Source organism: Carettochelys insculpta, chromosome 3 (assembly GCF_033958435.1).
Source record: "Carettochelys insculpta isolate YL-2023 chromosome 3, ASM3395843v1, whole genome shotgun sequence".
Taxonomy (NCBI): Eukaryota; Metazoa; Chordata; order Testudines; family Carettochelyidae; genus Carettochelys; species Carettochelys insculpta.
The window spans coordinates 144,476,286-144,499,648 of record NC_134139.1 but is presented as its reverse complement, the minus strand read 5'-3'; the positions used below and the strand labels follow the sequence as shown (position 1 = coordinate 144,499,648).

Sequence of the window (23,363 nt, the reverse complement as noted above, 5' to 3'; positions counted from 1 at the left end):
ATTCATTCTGCAGATGTGCCTGAAGAGCTGTAACTTGCGTCATATAACCTTCTGCAGTAGGTTCTCTTTCAGCTGTATCTTCCTGTGTAATTCCTTGTTGGTGACCTTCTGCATCCATCCTATTCTCAGGATCATTCTATAACAACTCCTCTCAACGGCCATTATCCTTCTCTTCGAATCTTTCATTTGTTACATAATTCCATTTCGTCAACTTCTCTGTTTTGCTGACAGCCCATCCAAGATCATATCTGTTGCACAACAATTGAAAATTAAGCTGTAAGTTTTCATGATGTTTCTTATATTCTGTTATTTGTGTTTGGTGAAACAGAGTATAATTTAACAAAACCCCACCAAATGTTTTGGTGTACTTATTGATAGTGTCCTGAGACAATGTAATGACAATCTTGAAGTTAGATCTAGGTAGGCCATCTCTTCATGGGTATAGGTATTTGTACAGATTTAAGCGTAGAAGTGGGGCCTATATTATTAAAATTGAAATCTCTCCATAATGCTATGAAATGACAATGAAACAAACTTCCTGTTAAAGGGCCACTTTAACAAGTAGCTGAATAGTGCAGTACAATTGATATGGAGCAAGATTCTGGGCTCCACATATGATTCTTGTATCAATTCAACTACTGTTTTTTGAGTGGGGGTGAGGTGAGGAGAGGAGCTAATTTTTTACCCAAAATAGTTAAATGAATACAAATCTCTAGTGTGGCTGAAGTTAATACTAGTATAAAGGTGCCTAGTGACCACTGATAAAATCCTCTCAGGTATAAAGCATCCAGCTATAACTGAGCCCCCACTAAGAAGATTGTACTGCTTTTAAATATGCTACTACAGATGGTCCTCATGATAAGTCACTTCAAAACAAAAAAGCAGTCCAGTAGCACTTTAAAGACTGACAAAATAATTTATTAGGTGATGAGTTTTCGTGGGACAGACTCACTTCTTCAGAACATTCTGGTATGGCTATGGTCTGAAGAAGTGGGTTTGTCCCACAAAAGCTCATCAGCTAATAAATTATTTTGTTAGTCTTTAAAGTGCTACTGGACTGCTTTTTTTGTTTTGATAGTATATAGACTAGCATGGCTATCTCACTGTTACTATGTCACTTCAATATAAATTGTTTTGCATATACATCATTAATTAATTCAGGAAAGCAGATGCATTATAAGTCGCACTGATCTGCACTTACGTCTTTAGGGGCCAAGGGACCAAAAGTCAGGAACATAGTAGAGCTTTGTGGTGGCCAGGCAGTAGGCACTGTATTACAGGGGCCCTGGAAGTGAGCCCTAAAGTCATGGGGGACCTGCGGGGAGCTGGCAGGTAGCCAGGGGGAGCCATCAGGAAACCATCAGGGAGCTGCGGGGACAGGTGGGGAGCTGTGGGGAGAGGCAAGAAGCAGGCAAGCCGTAGGGAGCTGGCAGGGAGCTGGCAGGAGAACTGCAGGGAGCTGGTGTGAAACTCAAGGAGCTGGCGGGGGACCTGCAGGAAACTATGGGGAGCCTATGGGGACTGGCGGGGAACTGTGAGGAGCCCATGGGGACTGGTGGGGAGCCAAGGAGCTGGCTTATCTTTTTTCTATTTATTTATTTGTTCTATTTCTTTTGTTCTATTCTGTTTGTATTTACTGTAGGTTATAGGTACATTATATGCACCACACATGTGCGAACCGTATGTGTTGGGAACTTATCTCAAGGTAATTATTCCTTATGGATATTAATTCCCCTTTATAAGTCTTTTCACTATGGCTATGTCTACACTAGCCCCAGACTTCGAAATGGCCACTTATATTGGAATTATTTAGTTTTGCTAAAAATGTCAGATCTTTAAAGGTGATCATTAGGCTTGTATCCTTTTTTGATTCATTATGATTTATTCAGTTTTTGGCATTTGGTGTGGTTTCAACTAGGGTTTTCACTATAAAAATACCAGAAAGTCAGGCTGGATCTTCCCTGACTTTTTTGAGGACTCACTTGTGGCAGTGCTTGGAAATGTGTACAGAGAACTTTCTCCATTGCATATTGAAGGGGTGGAGATGTTGAATAGTTTGTGAGAGAGAGCTTTTGCCCCAAAATGTATTAGTTGATTTGAAATGTAATGCATTAGCTCAACTAAGAGAATGTTTAAAACTTTGCTGACTCAATCTAATTTTGCCTGTTGATCTCTTATACCTGCTAATTTCCTTAGTATCTGTAGAATTTTTTAAGCTTTCTCAGGCTATGTCTACACTGAGACCTGGGAACTTCGAAATCCTCTTATTCCTATCAGGAGATAGGATTTTGAAGTTGGTGGGGTCCTTTCGAAAAGGACCTCCATCTGGACGAGCCGCGCAGGAGTGAAACGTGGAAATTTCAAAGAGCTGTGGCTGGCGGCATGCTAATGAGGTGCTGAATATGCATTTCAGCACCTCATTAGTAATTTTCAGAATGGGCATTTGCATGGCAATGTTGAAGTTTTGTGGTAGTGTAGACATGGCCATTGCTGGACAAAAATTTTTTACATTAAAAAGTCAGATTTTTAAGCCAACTTATTAAGTCTTTCTTGTGCCCAGTTAAAAAAAAAAAAGCAAAAAAGGACACACCATTTTCATTCTTTTTCCAAGACACTTTTTTAAAGTATTTTAATGTAATTACAATACAATTTCCATACTTTTTGTCAAATATAGATGAACTTGTATTGACCCGATTACATTGAAGCGTTGCATTTGACTTCTATAAATTTTCACTATGTTTATGCTAAAAGTCACTGAAACAACCATTATTGTGCAGTCCAGAGACTGCTTAAACAGGCTTCTGGAGTCTCAGCCTGCCAAAAAACCTGTTCTGACTTCATTGTGAAACATCCCTTAACTTGCAATCACATTTGGCAACCTATTTTCTGCATATTTTACCAGGCATGAAAAAAAGTTCCAATTCCTTTAGCTTAAATTAAGGCTACCAATTCCTTTAGCTTAAACTGAATTAAATACAATTTTCTGGAGAAGTAGGACAGATGTAATTAATTCTTTTCTATCATGCTCCCACTTTTCTCTGAATTAATGTGAGTAAATAATAAAATCTCAAATATTTCAAGGTAAACATATGCCTGAATCCTGGGAAAGGCTCTGTTTTCAGGGACAGCCCTGTTAATTTTTTTAAAAAAACATGAAAGAGTAAAGACGCCAAAAGGCATCTGAACTACGGAAAGTGTGCTGGATGACCATATATGCACATCAGAGACCATGTCCTGGTTTGTTAAACAATAACAAAAACACCTTCACCAAGAATGCCACCACCAAAGAAGTAGATCACATAATGGAATGGTCACCTACCTATCCCAAGAGAACCTAATTCACGTGTAGAAATACAACCACCTCCACAGCTGTATGAACTTGCCTCAGAGGCCCAATCCTTTAGGCAGCTGTTGACACTTACCAGATTGGTTCTTGCATACAAGTTAGGTAGCCAAATACTATCTTCTCTGCAGTTTAAACCTGAGAGCAATTAAGGAGACAGGTGGCTGATAGCCAAGAGTGAGGCAGCAGTGTTCACGCTGAGCAGAAGGCAGGCTCCTCAGTATCTAGAATGACACTAGAGTGCACATGCACAGTGACAAAATTGTAGATGCTGAGTACATATAGGATTAGACTTTAGCAGAATGGGTGTTTTGTGGAACACAGTAGTGCCAAAAAAGAAACTTATGTGCCTAAAAATGGGATGTAATCACAATACTATTTTAAAAGAAAACGTTTAGTTACATACAGTAAACTCTTTCATATCTGGCAGTCCCAGGACCAAGAGGTTGCTGGACAGTCAAATATTCTGGACCCTCCCCCAACAGAGCATCCGCACAGCTTTTTTGTTGACCGATTCTGTCGAGAAAGGCATTCTTTTTCATGGGGGAGAGGCGGAAGGCTGTTGACAAATGTGCCATGTTCTGTTGACGGTATGTCATCAGAACACATTTTTAGTGTGGACATGCCATGAGTTTTGTCGACAAAACGCCTGTTTGGGGTTTGGGTTTTTTTTTTCCAAAAAATGGTCCAGTGTAGACTTAACCCCAGGTTTGCAAGATCATTTTATAACTCTTCAGTCATCTTTGAACTTAACTATCTTGAGCAATTTTTTGTCATTTTCAAACTTTGCCACCTGTTCACTCCTTTTTCTAGATCTGTTCTGAATATGGCCAATCCTGTTGTTTAACTTTCTGCACTATGAAAACTGAACATTTATTCCTTGTCCTTGTTTCCTGTTTTTTAAACATTTACTGATCTGAGGGGACTTTTTCTCTTCTCCTAGAATTGCTCACTTTGCTGAAGAGCCTGTGGTGAAGGGGCTTATTAAAGATTTTTTGAAGTCCAAATACTCTGTGTTCAGTAAATCACCCTTCTCCATGTTTGTTGACATCCTCAGAGAAGTCTAATAGACTGACAAAGCATGATTTCCAATTATAAAACAATCTTGCCTCTTCCCCTCAATGTATTTTGTTCATTTATGAGTCCAGTAATGGAGGAGGGATAGCTCAGTGGCTTGAGCATTGGCCTGCTAAACGCAGGGTTGTGAGTTCAATCCTTGAGGAAGCCGTTTAGGGATTGGGGCAAATAGATGTCAGGGATAGTGCTTGGTCCTGCCAAAAAAGGGCAGGGGACTGGACTAGATGACCTCCCAAGGTCCCTTCCAGCTCTAGGAGATGTGTATCTCCCATTACATTACTCTTTACTATAGTTTCAGCTAATATGCCTGGTGTTGAAGTTTGGCTTACTGGCCTCTGATTGCTAGAATCACCTTTGCAGTCTTTGAAAATTTGGCATTACCTTAGCTAGGCTGCAGTTATCTGGTACACACAATCATAGAACACTGGGACTGGAAGGGACCTCGAGAGGCCATTGAGTCCAGCCCTCTGCCCCAATGGCAGGACCAAGTACTATCTAAACCATCCCTGATAGATGTCTGTCTAACTTGTTCTTAAATATCTCCAGCGATGGAGATTCCACAACCTCCCTTGGCAATTTATTCCACTGTTTGACCACCCTGACAGTTAGGAACTTTTTCCTAATGTCCAACCTCAACCTCCCTTGCTGCAGTTTAAGCCCATTGCCTCTTGTTCTATCCTCAGAGGCCAAGAAGAACAAGTTTTCTCCTTCCTCCTTATGGCTCCCTTTTAGATACCTGAAAACTGCTGTCATGTCTCCCCTCAATCTTCTCTTTTTCAAACTAAACAAGCCCAATTCTTTCAACCTTTTTTCATAGGTCAGATTCTCTAGACCTTTAATCATTTTTGTCGCTCTTTTCTGGACCCTCTCTAGTTTCTCCACATCTTTTTTAAACTGCGGTGCCCAGAACTGGACACAATACTCCAGCTGAGGCCTAACCAGCGCAGAGTAGAGCGGAAGAATGACTTCTCGTGTCTTGTTCACAACACACCTGTTAATGCATCCCAGAATCATGTTTGCTGTTTTTGCAACAGCATCACACTGTTGACTCATATTTAGCTTGTGGTCCACTGTAATCCCTAGATCCCTTTCTGCTGCAGTCATTCCTAGACAGTCTCTCCCCATTCTGTATGTGTGAAACTGATTGTTCCTTCCTAAGTGGAGCAATTTGCATTTGTCCTTATTAAACTTCATCCTGTTTACCTCAGACCATTTCTCCAATTTATCCAGATCATTTTGAACTATGACCCTATCCTCCAAAGTAGTCGCAACCCCTCCCAACTTGGTATCATCTGCAAACTTAATAAGCGTACTTTCTATGCCAATATCTAAATCATTGATGAAGACATTGAACAGAACCAGTCCTAACACAGACCCCTGCAGAACCCCACTTTTTATACATTTCCAACAGGATTGAGAACCGTTAAGAACTACTCTCTGGGTACAGTTATCCAGCCAGTTATGCACCCACCTTATAGTAGCCTCATCTAAACTGTATTTGCCTAGTTTTTTTATAAGAATATCATGAGCGACTGTATCAAATGCTTTACTAAAGTCTAGGTAGACCACATCTACCGCTTCTTTCCTATCAAAGAAAGCTATCAGATTAGTTTGACAAGATTTATTCTTTATAAAGCCATGCTGGCTGTTTCCTATTACCTTACCACCTTCCAAGTGCTTGCAGATGATTTCTTTTATTACCTGCTCCATTATCTTTCCTGACACTGAAGTTAAGCTGACTGGCCTGTAGTTTCCTGGGTTTTTCTTATTTCCCTTTTTACAGATGGGTACTATATTTGCCCTTTTCCAGTCTTCTGGAATCTCTCCTGTCTCCCATGATTTTCCAAAGATGATAGATAAAGTCTCAGATACCTCCTCTATCAGCTCCTTGAGTATTCTAGGGTGCATTTCATCAGGCCTTGGTGACTTGCAGACATCTAATTTTCCTAAGTGATTTTTAACTTGTTCTTTTTTTATTTCAACTTCTAACCCTACCCCTTTCCCACTAGCATTCACTATGTTGGGCACTCTTTCATCAGACTTCTCAGTGAAGACCGAAACAAAGAAGTCATTGAGCATCTCTGCCATTTCCAAGTTCCCTGTTACTGTTTCTCCCTGCTCACTGAGCAATGACCCTACCCTGTCCCTGGTCTTCCTCTTGTTTCTAATATATTTATAAAAAGCCTTCTTGTTTCCCTTTATGCCTGTAGCTAGTTTGAGCTCATTTTGTGCCTTAGCCTTTCTAATCTTTCTCCTGCATTCTTGTGTTGTTTGCCTATATTCATCCTTTGTAATTTTTCCTTGTTTCCATTTTTTATACAATTCCTTTTTTATTTTGAGATCATGCAAGATCTCCTGGTTAAGCCAAGATGGTCTTTTTCCATATTTTCTGTCTTTCCTACACAGCGGGATAGCTTGCTTTTGGGCCCTTAATAATGTCCCTTTGAAAAACTGCCAACTCTCCTCAGCTATTTTTCCCCTCAGCTTTGCTTCCCATGGAACCTTACCTACCAGCTCTCTGAGTTTACCAAAATCTGCCTCCTGAAATCCATGATCTCTATTTTGCTGTTTTCTGTTCTACCCTTCCTTAGGATTATGAACTCTATGATTTCGTGATCACTTTCACCCAAGCTGCCTTCCACCTTCAAGTTCTCTACCAATTCCTCCCTATTTGTTAAAATCAAATCTAAAACAGCTTCCCCCCGGTAGCTTTTGCAACCTTTTGGAATAAAAAATTGTCTCCAATACAATCCAAGAACTTAGTGGATAGTCTGTGCCCTGCTGTATTAGTTTCCCAACATATATCTGGATAGTTGAAGTCCCCCATCACCACCAAATCTGGGGCCCTGCTTGACTTTGTTAGTTGTTTGAAAAAAGTTTCATCTACCTCTTCCACCTGGCTAGGCGGCCTGTAGTAGATGCCTATCAGGACACCACCCTTGTTTTTCACCCCTCTTAGTCTAACTCAGAGACTCTCAACACGTCCATCTCCTACGTCCATCTCCACCTCAGTCCAAGTGTATACATTTTTAATATATAAGGCAACACCTCCCCTCTTTCTTCCTTGTCCATCCTTCCTAAGCAGGCTGTACCCTTCAATACCAACATTCCAATCATGTGTATTATCCCAAGTTTCTGTAATGCCAATGATGTCATAGTTATATTTATTACTAGCACTTCCAGTTCTCCCTGCTTATTACCCATACTTCTTGCATTTATATATAGGCATCTAAGATATTGATTTGATCTTTCCTCCCTGTTTTGCCCTGACCCTCTTTTTACTCTGACATTGTTGCCCATGCTGCCTCCCATTTCTGACCCATCACCCAGGTTTCCATGTTCTCCACTTACGTGTGGGCTTGGCTCCGCTGCCCCCGTTGAACCTTGTTTAAAGCCCTCCTCACTAGGTTAGCCAGTCTGTGTCCAAATATGGTCTTTCCCCTCGTTGAAAGGTGAACACCATCCCTTTCCAGCAGTCCTTCCTGGAATAGCATCCCGTGGTCAAGGAAGCCAAAGCCTTCCTGGCAACACCGTCTTCGAAGCCAGGCGTTCACCTCTAGGATGCACCTGTCTCTGCCTGGGCCCCTACCACTGACAGGCAGGACTGAGGAGAATACTCAAGCATTAGGATACATAGCATAGAGAGCTGAACAGCAGTTTCGCATCTGAGTTCCTTCAGAACACTTGAGTGAATAACATCTGGTCTTGGGTGACCTAGTTATATGTCAAAATACTAATCTTAACTACATATTTATGGCTAGATTATAAACATCTAACAATGTTTACAATAGAAATGCTGACACAGGCTTTATCAGACTGGCATGAATATCACCACTGTAATAAAATAAGTACCATAAATGACAAGGCAGAAATTTAATGAGTGCGTGTGTAATAATGCTGAGCTCTTGCACAACACTTTTAATCTTCAAAGCATTTCACAAACCTTCCACTAATTAATCTTCACAACACCCATTCCATGGCATGTTGCTATATTACTCTTATATTTAAATAGGAAAACTGACGGGAAAAAAATAAAGGCCCAGTCCTGCAAAGTGCTGCATATCCTTGACTTGGGAATAGAAATCTTCAGGCATTTATGGCCTCAGCAATTTATCAAGACCACAACAGAAAGTCTGTGCCAGATGTAAAGTTAAACAATCAACAAAACCTTTTTTCGTTGTGATAGTATGTGAAGACCCCAACAACGATCAGTTCTTCCTTGTACTAGGCACTGTAAAAATACTGCCCTTGAGCAATGGATTTTTTTAAAATATTTGATTTTTTGACTTTTTTATTCTGAAGCTCCAATCTTGTAAACAGTTATGAATGTGAGTAAAGTTGCATTTGTGAACAGTCCAGTTTAAAAGTTAAAATTTTCAGAAAGACCACACTTGCTGAGTTTATTCCTAATTCTGGAAAATACAGTAAAGGGGATTAATGAGAAAAGATGAATGATTAGCCAACATATGTATCTGGATAGCCGTATTCAAAACACATGCAAGTTGGTGTAGAAAAATAAATAATAATGGTATAGTAATGTTTTTCTTCATTCAAAACTTCTTTGTATCTCAACCAATATTTCTCACAGGCATCAAAGTGCACCTTCCTCACTGAGGAATATATGTGGCGTAAGCCAAATTTAAAGTTTTTAAAGTGTCAAATGGTTTGATTTATCCAAGGTCAAAAAGCACATACATTGCTTTTTAAATATCTGGAAAGCATTTTTCATGGTAAATTATGGCTTTTATTTAATTGGTATCAGACCAGGAAATCCTTTCTATTATGAGAGATTTAATCCCAGAAGGTAATTTTGAAGAAAGTTATAAAACATGTAGAATGTAAATATCATCTCGTCCACAACTGAGGTGCCTACAAAGATTATATAGACCAATTTTACTTTTCATGGACTTTCTACAATGTATTTTTGAAGAATCCTCTGTAACCCATAACATAAAGCAGTGGTGGGAACCTACAGACCACAAGGTGAAGCCCAGTGCCTCACCGTAGGCTGGACCAAGGGAAGTCGGGGGCCAGATCCAGCTCCTTGGGGCTGGAGTACAAGAGCACCCTGAGTATGTCTGTGTGCATTTTTTGTTTTATTTTGTTTCTCATGGGGAGCAGGCCAGTGTGGTTTGTTTCTTTTTGATTTAGTTTTCCTCACAGGTCAAGCCAGAGAACTTTGTTTCTTTTTTGTTTTGGTTTTTGTTCATTTTGTTTTGTGGTGGTCAGGCCAGTAGTTTTTTTTTCCCTCCTTCTCACTGGTTTTTGGCCCCTGAATGATTTTTCTTTAGATCAGTGACTCTCTCTTCACATCAGAAAAAGGTTTTCCATCCCTGACATAAAGCATGGGTTACAGTTACACGTACATAAAACTACAGATGAGCTAACATACCATTTACCACAATGGATTTCACTCCCCAACAGTAAATCTCATGTTTTTCCTTTTTCTATCATTTTTCTTCACATTAATCACTTCATATTAACTTTCTCAATTGACATCCTTATCAGATATCTTAACAAAAGCTAAATACTCTATAACACCTGCCAGAGTTCTTTTAATTGAAATACTGCACTGAATCCTTGTTGCTTTTCTGTGTCAGTATGTTGAAGTGCAGTTTTTCCTCTTGTTATTTTGTATATGAGCTAGGGCTTCTTTTTCTAGTAGAATGCACTGCAATGGAGTTCCAGCACATTTTTGCCATGAGAACACCAGAAAAATTTTCACTGCGTTTTGCAGTAGCGCAGGGACTGGGGCAGGAGCCCCTGCTAGTCCTAAAGCAGCGTGAGGACCAGGGTAGGAGCCTCCACTGCCCTGCAGCACTGCAGAACCACAGCATTAAAACTGAACACCCTAACCCCTATGAAGAATCATCAGACTTGAGTTCCAGCACCATTTTTTCTAGCAAAAAAGCACTGCATGCCCCTATGTGAGTTTTACTGTTTTGCATGAATACTACATATTTCAGTTTCCCTGTGCGCCTAAGGGTCAGGAATAAGGGTATGTGAGATTTGCTGAGACCCTTGGGGGAGGTGAAACTGAACCAGCTGCCTGCACATAAGCAATGGGTGATGCCTTTCATTACCTGAGAGCCAGGAAAGAGATATGACTATGTGACACTTTGCCTGGAAAGCAAGACAAAGACCAGAGGACAGGCAATGGGATGTTGAAGATCTGTTTGCTAGAAGGAGTCAGTCTCCTGCTGAGTGATTGTAGGGCTACCTGGGGGCATTTGGCACTGTGTCACCCTAAGATGGACTTTGCTAAATGATCCTGATTTCTGTGCTGCTCTGTTCTAGGCCATAATTCTGTTGACCAATAAATTGTCTGTTTTCCAATATCTGCTGAGAGTTGCTGCTAATTGCAAAGTTGGGGTACAGGGTCCCTCTGGCTTTCCCAAAGGTCTCATCCTGGTGGACCTGCTGCAGGAAGTGCACAGTGAGAATTGGGTGCTGAATTCTCTGAGGTCAGATCCAAAAGGTCATAACTGAGGAGGATCCTTGCCCTGGACAATGTGCCCTAGGTGAAGTTACAATACCACAGAGTCCTGCTGGCCTCTTACAGAATCATTCCAGAGCACTGGACCTGTGAATCCATGACAGCTCTACAGATTCTATTTTGATCAATATCTTTTCTGCAAAGTTTAGTCTTCTCTTCTACACCTGCTCTTAATATCAGTACTAATAATTACCATGACCATGAACTCTTCCACATTGCTGGCTAGACATTTGTTTAGGCATCTCATGGTAAGTTCTCTTCAAATAACTGAATAGTTTTCATGGTCACCGTGGTCTTGATCTAAATCCCAATCAAGTTAATGAAAATGCTCCCGTTGACTTTGAGTCCTTTTGATCAGACTCCATATTCAGCCATGAGTATTTCTATTAACTTAGTTCCATACCAACAGAGCCTGTCTTATGTCTAATCACAGTAATCCTATCTCCTGGGGAGTTCTCAATGTGGCCTCAGTCCTACAAGGGGCTGAACAATCTGGCTGTGATCCAGCAAAGTGCTTAAAATTAAACATGTTCTTAAATGCTTTGTTGAATTGGAGCCAGTGCTCAGCATTTGGCAGGATCAAGTCCTATGTCTGGAATGATCAGTCTATTCTGCTTCTATCACAAGATGGATCCCATATAAGGAAGTTTATCCTTCAGCACACTTTGTTTCTTCCCCCTTATGAAGCTGAAGGATCTGAGTGACCAGTTCTAAGGGGTGGCTACTCTACAATGTCTCTGCCTGCTGTCTTTGTGATGATGCCAGGACAATGCCATAATAAATAGTTCTGATAATCCAATAATATGTAGCCCACATAACACATTTCGGTTTCATCCATAATGTAGCCATCAGTTCTATCCAAATTTATTTATATTGTAAGTGATGGTAGTTCCTGAACTTCACTTGCTTATACTACAGTAAATCTATCCTGCAATGAAGGCATGTAATTTGATAAGCATGAATGCCGTGATTGTGTTTCTCTAGCAGAGAGATTGCAAATGAAAGTCAACACAAGAGACAGCCCACCTTTGTTTTTTATATTCTCTCTGCTCTTTTATGTTTGTCATGTTTTTATCTTTTAGAAGAGCGGACTGGACTTTAATAACAACATCAACTCAAGTTCCACTTGGTTATTTTTTCTTTTTTTACCCTCAAAAGACAATTATTACCTTCCAAAAGCTTGCCAAATTGGGGGAGGCTTCCTTATAAAACTTCTTCAGCTAAAAGGAAACGGAACATGGAATGTAGTTAAAATGAAAGCCTTAAAGATTTTACATTTCAAGTACTTTAACTGTTTTTCCTCTTCCGTATCTTTAATAAAAAGGTTAAAAGGTTGTTTAATTGTATGTTTGCCATTATATTAATGTGAGTGCAATCTCTGTATACCAACTCCAGACCTTGTTTTAAAACTGTTTTCTTTGAATGGTTTCAGGTCCATGTTAACACTTCGCTATTTGGGCCTATATATCCCACTGATATGAATACAATGCCACACACACACTCACATTTGCATATGCAGCGAGGATGGCCAAACAACAGATCCTATTTTACAGTTAAAGTGCAGCTTGCAGAGCCATGCCCTTCCCTCCCCACCATTTTCTATCCTTCCATGTACTAATGAATTAAATATAACTCATCACAGTCTTTAAACTTTACAACAACAGCAACAAAATTCAGACCTGGAATGACAACAGAAAAGGTAATTTTATTTCCAAAGGCATTTTTTTTAGAAAGTTAAAAAATACTCTAAAAATAAATGCTTGGAATGTAATGAAAGATACTAGGAATTAGGCCTCTAACTCCCTGGTCTCAAGCATTAATCCTATAGTCACTTTTACATTGCTATATTTTACAGAGGTATAATGGAGCTCAGTCAGCACTATCCTCCACCCCCAGCTCTCTCCTGGACCCAAAACTGTGGTGGGAAGATCCCTTCAGCTCTGCAGTCACTAGAATATCAGGTAGTGTGTCCACCTCCCACTTCCCCTCATTATTTTGGGAGAAAACTGCAGATAGAAAGAGTAAAAACAAAGACCGATGAACATTAAGAGAGCTTTACATCTTTGACTTGACTTTGTCTGCCCTGCACTGACTGGCTGTTTGTTCAAACCCTCTTGCTGTCTCTTCATTTCACCAACTACCCACTACCCTCTTTTCCTCTGCCTCCTCATCTTCCCTTTTCATGTGACGTGGAACTGCCATCACACTGCTGATGCATTCTACCTCTTCCCCAAACTTGTGTCTGTCTTGCCTAGTTATATTGTAAAGTCTTCAGAGTTGTGACCATCTACTATTCTGTGAGTATTTTTTATTTACAGTCGACAAGACTATATTAATTCAGACATAGAACTAATTTAGAATACTACATTTGTTTATATTAATAATATTTACAATGCTGCAATTCTCCAGGAAACATCTGGAGAATGGTTTAATTGCCTAATGATGTAGGTTTGCCCACAGAGTTCAAAGTAATAATGTGCAACATTGCAACTTAAAAGTATAAGCTATTCCAGCATTTGATAGCAGTCTAGTGTCCAATTGCATAGAGATATGCCCAGGTACTAAGCTTTGTAAAAATGTTACCCTTGATACTTGAATATGAATATTTTGATGTGCTCATGTGTGCCAAGTCCATTAAATCTTTCACACATTTTCACTTACATAGAAAAAAAATGCTCCAGGTCCTCTACTTTTTTGGCAGACTTCAGCAATTCAGACAAATTTCTGGATATTATGAGGAAAGGATATTGCTTGACTGCCAAAGACAGAACAATGAGGAGAAGATGAAAAACACCACCACTGAGCTAGCTCTATTGGATTTCTTCCTGGTTCCAATGGAAATAAATGTAAGTGTTATTCTTGATTTCAATGGGAGCAGGACTGAGCTCATAATTTAAAAATTATTGTTTTTTTTTTTAAGTGGGTGGGAGAAACATACAGGTTTTACTATTGTGGAAGACGTCAGGTGTATTCTTCACTTGACAAATACACAGATCAAAGCTCTGATCCTGCAAGGAGAGCCTTGCAATTAGATCTCTGCCCCAGAATGGAGCCTCCTTCACTTCAACAGAGCACTCTACAGACATACGGGCCTGTTGCATCATTCTCCTTGTAGACATTGTCCTACAAAGTGCCTTTATTGTGACTCCACAATAAAATGGAAGTTAGAACTCAATGTGAATTTTTCAAACGCTTCTGTGACAAAATGCTGTTTTGTCAGGAAGGCTTTATTTGATTCACAGAAGAGGTTCACCCCTGTGTACCCAAAGCTGCAGCAGAACCAGGTTTAAATCTCTTCTCAGATTTGGGACAGGGACTTAACAACTTTCCCATATCTCATGTAAGTATCCCAGCTGCAAACTGTAGGATTGAGAGGGCTTTCTCAATTTACCTGTGTATAAATAAATTAACTATTCATTGGGCCAGCAAGAGAGAGAGAAGCTCTATAAGCCAAATAGCTACAGAACATCAGTTGAATGTAGGAGAACAAAGTTTCCACTTTTTGATCTTAGTGAAGCAGAACAGGGACTTGAACCCACCTCTCCCATCACAATATAGGTCATCTCTCTTTCTCAAAACTCTTAGGCTGCATCTACACTATGAGATAAAATCAAATTTATTTATATTGATTTTCTAACACTGGAATTTATAATCAAAACAAAAAGTCAAGTAGCACTTTAAAGACTAGCAAAATAATTTATTAGGTGAGCTTTTGTGGGACAGACCCACTTCTTCAGACCACAGCCAGACCAGAACAGACTCAATATTTAAGGCACAGAGAACCAAAAACAGTAATCAAGGAGGACAGATCAGAAAAAAATGATCAAGGTGAGCAAATCAGAGTGGAGGGGTGGTTTGCTCACCTTGATAATTTTTTTCTGAGTTGTCCTCCTTGATTACTGTTTTTGGTTCTCTGTGCCTTAAATATTGAGTCTGTTCTGGTCTGGCTATGGTCTGAAGAAGTGGGTCTGTCCCACGAAAGCTCACCTAATAAATTATTTTGTTAGTCTTTAAAGTGCTACTTGACTGCTTTTTGTTTTGATAGTATATAGACTAGCGCATCTCCTTCTCTGTTACTATGGAATTTATAAGTTCGATTTACATCCTCACTTCCACCATGCTCCCCAGAAAGTCGAGTCATTGGTGCAACACACAAATTGGCTAACATTGATTGTTGAAGTAGTGCATTGTGGGAAACTATCTCATAGTTCCCTCATCCCCGTAGCATTTTAGGTATGCTCACTGGTCTTGACGTCATCTTCCCCCACTGCATTTTCCTCATTCTCCTCCTGATCCCTAAAATATGGATATGTTCATCCCTGGAATAACACAGAGACCCTCAAATTAGAAGAGAGAATTTTTGGTTTCCCCACACTCTACATTGCCAACATGGGGACAGCCCTCCCAACTCGTCCCATGATGGCATGTATGTGATCCCTGAAAATAATGCAGAGGCCCAGAATGTTTTTTAAATTGAGAAGAATGTAGGAAGAAAGAAATATTTGGTTTCCCCCTTCATTATGTTGGTAGTGGAAAGGATATTTTGCTTTTTGGTGCAGTATAACGCTTCTGTGCAAAGGCTGTGTTCTCAACTGGCCATCCACTGAGTATCCCACCTCCCATCACTGCATAAATGTGATCCCTGAAAATAATGCAAGGGCCTGGAATGTTTCTTAAATTGAGAAGAAGGTAGAAATAATGAATTTTGGGTTTCCCCATACACTATATTGGTGTTGGGGAGAGTCTTAATGCAGATCCTGGACTGTTTTTTAAAGCTAGAAGAAAAAGGATAGAAAAGTGCAGGAAAAAAAGAATTTTTCATTTCCCTCCGATGTCAGCAAGCCCCAGTATGGGTGAAGGGGGGAATGCAGTGGGGGACCACTTGAAGTGTTCCTTCCCCAGTGGCAGCAAGCCCCTTAGCCACCAGGGGAGACTTTTCCCAGGCGGTGGCAAGCCCCTTAGCCACCGGGGGGAAACTTTTCCTCAGCAACTTCAAAGTTATTTTTGTAGTGTAGACACAGCTTGAATGTTCCATGCCCTATGGAGGTTTAAAAAATATGATAAATTGCTCTGATATGACAGTTACATTTCAGCAGTCAGAACTTCCATTTATGACCTATAACATTACTCACATTTGTCTTTTTTATGTACTCATGGAAAAACTGACACAAATTTACATGTAAAACTTCTCCCTCCCACTCTATGAGACACTGAGTGTCGTCTGATTTCAGCACAAATTAATTTTAATATGTTTAAGCATGTGAGTAATTCTTGAAGTAAAGTACAAACCTAAGTGTTTTACTGGATTGGAGCCTATAAGAAAAATTAGCATAACTAAACTCCTTTAGTTTTCTTGAGATTGTAACATAAGTTCAGAATTAAGACGCTCACTAAAGAGCAGAAATGTCTGCTAGATTGAATGTAATAAAGCAACCAAAAAAAGAGGATAGTAATCTCTATTTAGTTTACTCTTGGTACTTGCTCTTCTGGTATAGTTCTGTTTTTATGGCAATGGAGTTGTGTTTTATGTGGCTCTATAATAAAGGTTGCATTCCTTTGCTTATAACTAGAGGAATCAATTCTGCACTCTGTGGGCCTCAGGATATATCTACAGTAAACTCTTTGATATCTGGCCTCCATGGGACTGGGAGGTTGCCGGATAATCAAATATTATGGATAGCAGAGAGCAGCTCTTGCTGCGTGGGAGAGCAGAGGAGCCTGTTGGCTGCACTCACACACAGAGCATGGCTGAGTGGGCTGCCCTCCCCAAGGGGCGGAGCATTGCTCTCGTGCTCGGTACACAAACCCCAGCCCTGATGCCACTTTTCCTCTGTTCAGCATACACTGGGCAGGAGTACAGAGAGAGCAGAGGAGCCTGCAAGCTGCACTCACATGCAGCAGCAGCATGGGAGTACGCAGGGCAGCACTGAGTGGGCCAACGTCCTGAGGGGCAGGACATTGCTCTCATGCTCTGTTCATAAACCTCAGCCCTGGCACCACTTCTCCACACTCCTGCCCAGTATCCGCTGACCAGAGCTACTCAGCTGTGCATTATGCTGGTTATTAGAGTGTCCTAGTTACTTAAATACCAGTTAAACAAGAGTTTACTGTATATTAGATTTGCTACAGTGGCTTAGCTGCAGCACCGCCGCTATACTGCAATAGGGAGGTGGATATCAAAGGCTGAAGGACACAGCAGCTCCTCAAATTGTCCTGTGTAGTTCTTCCCACACTCAGTCTTAGGCCCCCTTCTGCTTCCCGGGAGCACTTTGCAGCTCTTCCCTTGTGGCTGGAGCCCTGGGCTGGGACTCACTTGTGGTCAGGGACCCCAGGAGGCGGTAGCTGGTGCTTGTGCTGCCCACCTGTCTGCTCAGTCTCCGGGGGTTGTTGGGGGGAGCCATGCTGCCTGCCTGCCTGTCACTTTGGTGTTAGGGTGCCATGCCACCCGCCTGGCACTCTGTGGTTGGAGGACTGGAACTGTGCTGCCTACCCAGCACTGGAAGACTGGGGCCATGCTGTCCTCCCATCTGGCTCTCTAGAACTGAGGGATTGGGCCCACATTGCCTGCTTGCCTGCCTGGCATTCTGAGTCGGGGGAAGGAGGCTGCTCTGTCCCGCTGCCTGACATTCTGGAGCTTGGTCCAAGCTGACTGGGATGGGGGCATGCTGGTGACTGCGGGGGGCCCTCTGGGCTCTGGTGGGGAGAGAGGAATGTGAGGGGAGGGGCCTCAAGCAGAAGGGTTAGCCAAGGCTGGGGCTGCTGCCACAACCCCAGATTTTGCTCCTGCCCATGGGAGCATAGACATTATAGTAATAAGAGTTTTTCCATTTTTGTAGTAAATCCACCTCTTTGAGAAGCAGTATCTACGTTGAGAGAATTCTTACATAAATCTAAGTGTGCCTACATTGGGGGTTAGGTTGACTTAACTCTGTTGCATAGGGTGTGAAAATTTTCACAGCCCAATGTGATGTAGCTAGGTCCACCTAAGTTTTAGCTGTGGATCTGGCCTTATTTTCACTAGTATTAAAGCCACTTTACGCCATTTTGGTAGTGTAAATGTAATTAATGCCTACTTTAAGGCTCCTCTTATGCTTCTAGGGAAGGGTAAAGGGGTATAAATGGGAATCACATCTCTTGATTTCAAAGGAAATTTTGTCTTCATGAGAACGCAAGATCAGGCCTTAACTGACTTGGTCAAAGAATAGGGAAGAGGTCTGAGATAATATCTGTAGACCACCCCAAAATAAATCATTTTCCCTGTGAGGTTTATTTATTTTTCTGCTTTCCCGTGTCATTGCTGTACAGTTCCCTTTCTAAATCAAGAGGAATGGATAGAGATTAAATAAAAGCAGTACCTAACAGATGGTTGTTTACATAAATTCCTTTCTCTCCCTAATGAATAATGGAGGGAGAATGGATATCACAAACTTATGTGCTAGTTTGTTGTATTCCTTTTCAAAATCATGTATCCAAATTTATTCAGTGACTGAGCACTGCACTGCGGCAGCTATAGTATCTCTTGCTTAGCAAAGATATAACAATGGCAGTTTAGTAAAATATTCTCTTTTTCTGTTTCATGCCATTCTGGGATTAGTGTGTGTCAGTCTCATTTGGAAGCAATCCTTCACTGGGGGTGCTTTTTACAATTTAACTCTCTGTTTGGACTTGTTTAAATCCTGGGCAAGGGGGAGGTCTTATATAACAGAGACCAAAGGACCTATTAATTAACATCATTTAACTCAATCAATTGACAGTGTAGCTCAGAAAGTGACTTGGACAGTACTGGAGTGGATAGCAGACTGATACAGTTATTGAAGCATATCAGTGACAATGTGGAGGTAGTGGTGAGAATATGCGGAAAGTTGGGAAGTTGGTTTAGAATGAGTAGAGGTCTGAGACAAGGAGATCCGATATTGCCGAGTATCTTCATCACACACTTAGAGACAGCAATGGACAAGATCAAAGTAGTAGAAGGGATACCTGTGCACACGATGAGAACCAACAACTTGAGGTTTGTGGATCATATAGGCTGTGTCTACACTAGCCCCCTTCTTTGAAATGACACGGAAATGACACAGACCAGGGAATATAAATGACATGGAAATGACACAAACCAGGGAATATCAATGAGGTGCTTCCATGCATATGCATTGCCTCATTAGCATAACGGTGGCTGCGCAAATTCAAAGCTGCTAACTTCGAAGTGCCGACAGGGAGTCTAGCCATGGGTGCTTCTAAATACATGCCCAACTTCAAAATTCCCTTTTACTCCCAATTAGTCGTGGCCAGGATGATTTGGTTGGGGTTGATCCTGTTTTAGGCAGGGGGCTGGACTCGATGACCTCCTGATGTCCCTTCCAGTCCTAGAATTCTATGATTCTATGACTCTATGAAGGAAGATCAGTGAAGATGGGATCGAACTAGAGAATGTAGAGAAGTTCACGTATCTGGAGAACAACATAACATATGATCTAGACTGTGAGAGGGAAATCATGATTAGAATAGCTAAAGCAAGAACGAATTTGACAGCAAGGGGATAAGATCTGGAAAAACTATGTGACTACCTTAGGAATGAAGCTGAGCATCTTGAAAACGTGTATTCAGCAGCATGTTGTACAGATGTGAGACATGGGTGATAACAAAAGATGCAAAGAGAAGAATATTGGCATTCAAGAGGAGTTGTGATAGAAAGATCCTGAGAATAGGATGGATGCAGAAGGTCACCAACAAGGAATTATATAGGAAGACACAGCCAAAAGAGAACCTATACCAGAAGGTTATACAACGGAAGTTAAAGCTACTCAGGCATATCTGCAGAATGAGCAATGAACAAAAAATCAAGACCATGATATTGAGCATAATGGATGGTTCGAATAGGAGAGGCAGGCCTCACAGAGAATGCGTAGGTAATATAGTAGATTGGTGCAGAGCTAGTCTACAGAAACTAAGCCACTCCACACTGGTTAGGGAAAGATGGAAGGAAATAGTGAGGAAAGATGGAAGGAAATAGTGAGGGCGGCATTGGACACCAATGGACATTGAGCCCATGGTTTTTGATGACAATGAACTCAATCAATTAACTCAAATTAAGTTTGAAAATTAATCACGATTAATTAAGTTTTAAGTGCACTATTAAAATAATAGAATGTCAAATTAAAGTTTAACCACATTCTTGGATTTTTTTTTACATATTCAAATATATTGATTTCAATTATGATGCAGAATAGAAAGTGTACAGTGCTTACTTTATTATTTTTGATGACAAAGATTTGCTCTATAAAAACAAATAAAAATATTTTCAATGCACCCAATTCAAGTATACTGTAATGCAGTGTCTTTATGGTGAAAGTACAATTTATAAAGGTGTATTTTTTTGTTATACAACTGAATTAAAAAATAAAGCAATTAAAAACATTAGTGTGTACAATTACACTAAGTCCTACTTCTTGTTCAGCCAACTGCTAAGACATGTACAGGAGATAATGCTACCCACTTCTTATTTACATTTACATATTTACATTTTGTAAAGTTTACATTTTATTTTAGTGCAGTTACTCAAAAATTTTACATTTGTAAATTGTATTTTCATGATTAATAGATTGCACTAGTGTATTTTTATGAGGTCAAATGAAAAATGCTACTATTTTTTCCAGTGCAAATATGTGGAATAAAAAATAATAAAATAAGCACTGTACACTTTGAATTTTATATTATAACCGAAATAAATATATTTGAAAATGTAGTAAAACAACCAAAAATTTAAATACTAAATTTAACAGTGCAATTAAAACTGTTGACTGTTTTTTTAAAACCTTGTTATTTTTGAGATTACTTTCTGAAATTGATTTGACAGCTCTAGACATAATTCAACTTTGTGTTCCTCTAATAACATGAACTCATTCCCTTTGAATTTTAAAGACTAACAAAATAATTTATTAGGTGGTGAGCTTTCGTGGGATAGACCCAGTTCTTCAGACCATAGCCATATCAGAACAGACTCAAGGCACAGAGAACCAAAAATAGTTATCATGGTTGACAAATCAGAAAAATTGTAATCAAGGTAGACAAATCAGAAAGAAGAGGGGCACTGGGAGGGGGGGAAGTCAAGAGTCAGAAGAAGAAGAGTCTGAAGAAGTGGGTCTATCCCATGAAAGCTCACCACCTACTAAATTATTTTGTTAGTCTTTTAAGGTGCTACTGGACTGCTTTTTTGTTTTGATAGTTTATAGGCTAGCAAGGCTATCTCTCTGTTACCCTTTGAATTTGTTTATTTTACTGTGTTTCAGATAACCATTGTGCTGGATTAATGTGGGTGTTGACAATTAGCAGTTTCTCTTCTCCCCATGCAAATGTGTTCACTCCCAAATGCAATGTAACAGTCCCATGGAAACTCTGCAAGCTACAACTGAGAGCATCTTAGAACCTTATGAGAATTTCCCTTTGCAGAAGGTGAAACACCCTATAGACAAATAATTCTGTATAAATCATCAAAGTAATTACATATCTAAAATGGATTTTTCCAACCATTTTTAGAAAACTGTTTGATTCTTGCTGGAAAATTTGGCTGATTAAATTTGGTTGGTTCCTCATTTCGCAGATATTTCAATAAATGTGTATTATGCCTATATGAGTGGGCAATTCATTTATATAAATGAATTTCATGGATCTAACTTTCTCACATACACATAATCTATATACTGTTTAGATTTCTTTGAATGTGTAATCATTCGGGCCCTGATCCACCAAAAGTTTAGATATTGTGACTTTAGGCACTGAGAAGATCAAAGGAGCAAAAATATGTCCCACAAAGCCTGAGTTGGGCATCTAGGCTTTCTCTACAATGCATGGGGAGAAATCAAGGCTTAAGAATCGGCTCCACAACAGACAGCATAGTAGACGAGGAACCACTTAAGAAAAGCCAATGGGAGATGCTGATGATGCGGTGTGTCCTATGTCCGGCTTCTCTTATGGAGATAAGCACCTAATCCAAGCTGCAGGGAAGCATCTACCTCTGCTAGCAACCCACAACCAAGAAGCCCTCTCCTAGAGTCAGGCAGTTTAGGCATCTAAGTTATTAGGTGATGCACAAAATACCAAGTAAGGTGGTAATATACAACTGATAAATTTTAACACAATGGTTGAAGCAGTTGCCTGGGAAATGGGGAAACTCAGTTACAATTACCCACCCTGCCTAAAGAAGCTGGAGGATTTGAACAATGCTCTGACAACTGAGTTACGAGATATTTCAATATGATGGAGTGAGGGTCCTTCAATCTCTCTCCTGCTGAATCTCTTCCACTGTGAATAAATAGAATCATGGGAGCACCAGGACTAGGTACTGGATATCCCATGTTGCTGCCCTAAACGTCAAGCTATAAAGTCACTTTCACTATCTTTCTATGGCCCAATGACTTTGTAATTATTTATAAATAGTAGCATAACTTCAACAGGACAGAGTAAGGGAGCCCTGGATCAGTGTATCTCATAGCTCAGTAGGTAGAACTACCTCTTCTGGGGGAGTGGATCCCTATTCAAATTTTGCTGCCTCTCAAGCATGAGGGTAACTGAACCTATGTCTTCCACTTCCATATGAAGTGTGCTTACTTATGGGCTAAAAGTCTTAAGGTGGACCATGGCATAATCATGACCACGTGATCTCACAAGTAGCCTCAGAGTACATCTATTGGATCTGACCTTAAGGTTGAAAAAGGCATTTCCCTCCCCAGTTTTCCCCCACTACATGGATAACACTAGGGCTTAGGAAAGATATAGTCAGAAACTTAGGCTATAGCTACACTATGGCTACGTCTACACGTGAAGCCAACATCGAAATAGGCTATTTCGATGAATAACGTCTACACGTCCTCCAGGGCTGGCAACGTCGACGTTCAACTTCGACGTTGCGCGGCACCACATCGAAATAGGCGCTGCGAGGGTACGTCTACACGCCAAAGTAGCACACATCGAAATAAGGGTGCCAGGCACAGCTGCAGACAGGATCACAGGGCGGACTCAACAGCAAGCCGCTCCCTTAAAGGGCCCCTCCCAGACACAGTTGCACTAAACAACACAAGATACACAGAGCCGACAACTGGTTGCAGACCCTGTGCCTGCAGCATGGATCCCCAGCTGCCGCAGCAGCAGCCAGAAGCCCTGGGCTAAGAGCTGCTGCCCACGGTGACCATAGAGCCCCGCAGGGGCTGGAGAGAGAGCATCTCTCAACCCCCCAGCTGATGGCCGCCATGGAGGGCCCAGCAATTTCGATGTTGCGGGACGCAGATCGTCTACACGGTCCCTACTTCGACGTTGAACGTTGAAGTAGGGCGCTATTCCGATCCCCTCATGAGGTTAGTGACTTCGACGTCTTGCTGCCTAACATCGAAGTTAACTTCGAAATAGCGCCCGATGCGTGTAGCCGCGACGGGCGCTATTTTGAAGTTAGTGCCG

The 23,363-nt window shown here is 40.7% G+C and overlaps 1 long non-coding RNA gene across 1 annotated transcript; it reads left to right on the top strand.

The window, feature by feature from the left end:
* The first annotated feature begins 145 nt into the window (after positions 1-145).
* Positions 146-21,517, top strand: LOC142010511 (uncharacterized). Its single transcript, XR_012644820.1, has 5 exons — positions 146-276; positions 1,643-1,705; positions 12,772-12,877; positions 13,582-13,762; positions 21,203-21,517. It is a non-coding gene; the product is annotated as an uncharacterized LOC142010511 (long non-coding RNA).
* Positions 21,518-23,363: the final 1,846 nt, after the last annotated feature.